This window comes from Hemitrygon akajei, chromosome 19 (assembly GCF_048418815.1).
Source record: "Hemitrygon akajei chromosome 19, sHemAka1.3, whole genome shotgun sequence".
NCBI lineage: Eukaryota > Metazoa > Chordata > Chondrichthyes > Myliobatiformes > Dasyatidae > Hemitrygon > Hemitrygon akajei.
Genome location: NC_133142.1, coordinates 23,300,625 through 23,304,640, shown reverse-complemented (window position 1 = coordinate 23,304,640; position 4,016 = coordinate 23,300,625).

The window sequence follows — 4,016 nt, the reverse complement described above, 5'->3', positions numbered from 1 at the left end:
TTTCTGAAGTTAATTTTATTATTAAACCTTTGCTATTTGCGAAGTCCATAAATTTTCATCTCTGTATTTAGGCTTTGCCATTTGTGGGTTATATCCTTTACCATCTTGATCAAGGCTCGCAAAATTAACAAGCGAGTGGTACTACTTATGTGGGACCAGAACCCAACACGTTGTGGGTACCTGTCCTGTGCACCCTGTACAGTAAGCAAAGATCTCAATAGAAAGTCTAGTTCTAAGATGCTTGAATGTTTCTTATGTTACGTGGAACCAGCAATAATAGATGTGGAAAGGAGTGAGGGAATTATTGCAAAACAACTAAGTTTATTAACACTCAAGCAGAAACAGAGAATTAAACAAGTGACTAACTTAAAACAATGTTAACCGCTATGCGTCTATAGCGCCCAAACAGTTAAACTTAGGAACAATTCTTAACAGAGTCTTACTGGAGCAGTCTCCGAATGTCAGTTCAGAAAGTTTCAAGGATTCACGGGGGAATTGATAGGAGAGACTTTGTTTTGAAGTGTAGCAAAGTGACAATCTTGAAGACAGATTCAAAATACAGCGAAGAAGCGAGTCTTGTTGAGACCAGTTCATTGGCTATATTTAAGAGGAAGTTGGATATGGCCCTTGTGGCTAAAGGGATCAGGGGTATGGAGAGAGCAGGTACAGGGTTCTGAGTTGGATGATCAGCCATGATCATATTGAATGGCGGTGCAGGCTCAAAGGGCCTACTCCTGCACCTATTTTCTGTGTTTCTACAATGCCTTCAGTTAAAGTGAGCAAACAGTGTCTGGCTCGGCAAATTTCTGAGCGGTAACCTTAAAGATTATGAAGGCAGTCATGGGGGGTGAGGAGCAGTATTTCCTGTTTCAAGGAACCAAACTCCAAAATAGAGGGTCAATGAAATCCGTAGAGAATTGGTCATGCAGCACAGCAAAAGGCTCCGGTCTACTATGTCCACCATCATGTACCCATCTATATCAATCCCATTTATAGCAGTTCTGTAATCTGTCTCGGTATTCAAAATGCTCGTATGGAGAAAGTCTCTCCCCCATCCTGATAAGCAGTATGTTCCAGATTCCAATGAGCCTTTGGGTGAAAATGTTGGTCCACTAATCCCCTCTGAACATCATCTGCATTGTTCTCCAGTATTGGACATTTGTGCTGTGGGAGAGGGGATGTTCCGTATTCCTTATTTATACTTCTCATACAATGCATACCTCTGAGCCCAGGAAAACAATCCAATCTGCTCATAACTGATGGGTGGTGGAGAGAGTCAACAGCTTTAAATTTCTGGATGCTTAAACACATCAGATGACCTGTCCTGGGCCCAGCACATACGGTAGATGCTACTACAATGAAGGTGCACCAGCATCATAGGAAGTTACGGAGATTTGGCTTGTCACTGACACTCAACAAATTCAATACAAATTGCAGTTTAAAATACAGTATTCTATCTAGGTGTATTGTGGTCTGGTATGGTAATTTGAATGTGTAGGAACATAAGCTAAAGAGTAGTGAATTCTGCCCAATAAATAATGGCTACATCACTCCCCACTATTGCTAGTATGTACAGGAGGCACTGCCCCAAGGTAACATCCATCGAAGTTCTCTGCCCTCTGGCCCATGCCATCTTGTGAGCTACCATGGGACAGGAGGTATAGAGGTCCCACACCACCAGGTTTAGAACAGTATTAATCACTACAATTCTGCAATACCATTGTCATTTTGCAATAAATGGGCTTTCTTCCCCCCCTTCAAATTGTTTTCTCTTGTAAATAATGCTATATTATTTTTAGCGCCTGTGGTGCAGCTGCAAGGTTTTTTTTTAAAATTGCATGTGTATATTCATGTACTTGTTGCATATGGCCTTAAAGTTGACTCTGAAATGCTTCATTTCAGGTAATATCGTGCTGATTCTCTGTATCCTCTTCAATATAATCGCATCCTTCCTATCGTGACCAGAACTACACACACTATTCCATTTGTTGCTTAACCAATGGTTTATATAATTGTGCTAAAATTTCTCTGTGCCTTTGGCTAATGAAGCTGCCTTCACCATCTGGCTTATCTGCTGTCACCTCTAGAGATCTAGAACTCCAAAATCAAGTTCATTGCCATTGCTATACAAGTACATCTATCTGCAGGTGCAATTGAAAACTTATTTGCAGCAGTGTTACATCTAATCATTAACAAAATGTAGTGTAAACATAAATTTAACACTTAAAAATTTGCATTTAGGACAATAAAGTCCCATTTTCATGCGAAGTAGTCCAAGTGTCGCTAAAATGGTAGTGATCAGGGTTTTACCAGTTAGTGCAAGAACTGAGTGGTTAGAGAGAAGTAGCTGTCTTGAACCCAGTGGTGTGGGATTCAATGCTTCTGTACCTCCTTCCTGCCCGATGGTGGGGATCTTTAATGATTGATGACCTTCTTGAGGCATGCTACAAATGATGGGGAGGGATGTGCCCATAAATTACTGAACTAGACCATGAAGCAACCAGACAGGATATTTTCAACAGTGCACCTGGAAAAGTTAGAGTGGTCAGTGATGAGTCTAACTGGTGGCACACTTTCCTTAGGATTGCATTTATGTGCTGGGCCCAAGGCAGGTCTTCTAAAGTGAAGAAATCTGCAGATGCTGGAAATCCAAAGGAACAGACAAAATGCTGGAGGAACTCAGCAGATCAGGCAGCTTCTATGGAAAAGAGTAAACAGTTGACATTTTGGACTGAGACTATCAGTACGGGAAAGGAAGGTAAGTGAGGGGAGTGGAAGAAGCACAAATGGCAGGTGAAACTAGAAGAGGGAGGGAGTGAAGTAAAGAGCTGGGAAGAGGGAATCTGATAGGAGATGACAAAAGACCATGGGGTAAAAGGGGTGGGCAAGTAAGTGTATAAGATATGAGAGGCTATCGATACCCTACATATTAGAAACAGAAAATCTACAGCACAATACAGGCCTTTGGGTCCACGAACTACCTAGGCTTTACCCATAGGCCTCTATTTTTCTAAGCTCCATGTACCTGTCCAGGAGTCTCTTAAAAGACACTATCTTATCCACCGCCACCGGCAGCCCATTCCAAGCATTCACCACTCCCTGTGTGAAAACTCCCCTGTACCTACTTACAAGCACCTTAAAACTGCCCTCTCGTGCTAGCCATTTCAGCCCTGGGAAAAAGCCTCTGACTATCCAAACGATCAATGCCTCTCATCATCTTACACACTTCTATCAGGTCACCTCTCATCCTCCGTCGCTCCAAGGCAAAAAGGCCGAGTTCACTCAACCTATTCTCTAAGGCATGCTCCCCAATCCAGGCAACATCCTTGTAAGTCTCCTCTGCACCCTTTCTATGGTTTCCACATCCTTCCCATAGTGAGGTGACCAGAACTAAGCACAGTACTTCAAGTGGGGTCTGACCAGAGTCCTATATAGCTGCAACATTACCTCTCGGCTCCTAAACTCAGTCCCACGATTGACGAAGGCCAATGCACTGTATGCTTTCTTAACCACAGAGTCAACCTGCGCAGCAGCTTTGAGTGTCCTATGGACTCGGACCCCAAGATCCCTCTGATCCTCCACACTGCCAAGAGTCTTACCATTAATACTATATTCTGCCATCATATTTGACCTACCAAAATGAACCACCTCACACTTACCTGGGTTGAAGACCCACATAGAACAGTAAGCTCTTGACTGAATTAATACATTCAAGCTGTAGCAAAGCTGCAAGGATATCGGACCCCTTGAGTTCAGGAGTAACCCATTCTTTTTGTACACGTCTTTCCTTCCGCAAAAGAGTTTCCAATGATCCAGCAATCTGAAACATTGCCCTGTGCACTCATTCCTCTGCCATGCATTCATCTGCCGGCTCATCCTGTTCCTATCCTCATGGGCAGCAATCCTGACGTTACTACCCTTTAAGTTCTGCTTTTGAGCTTTCTACCCAACTCCACATTCTCTTCAGGAGCCCATTCCTTTTCCTTTCTATGTCATTGGTACCATTATGTACCACA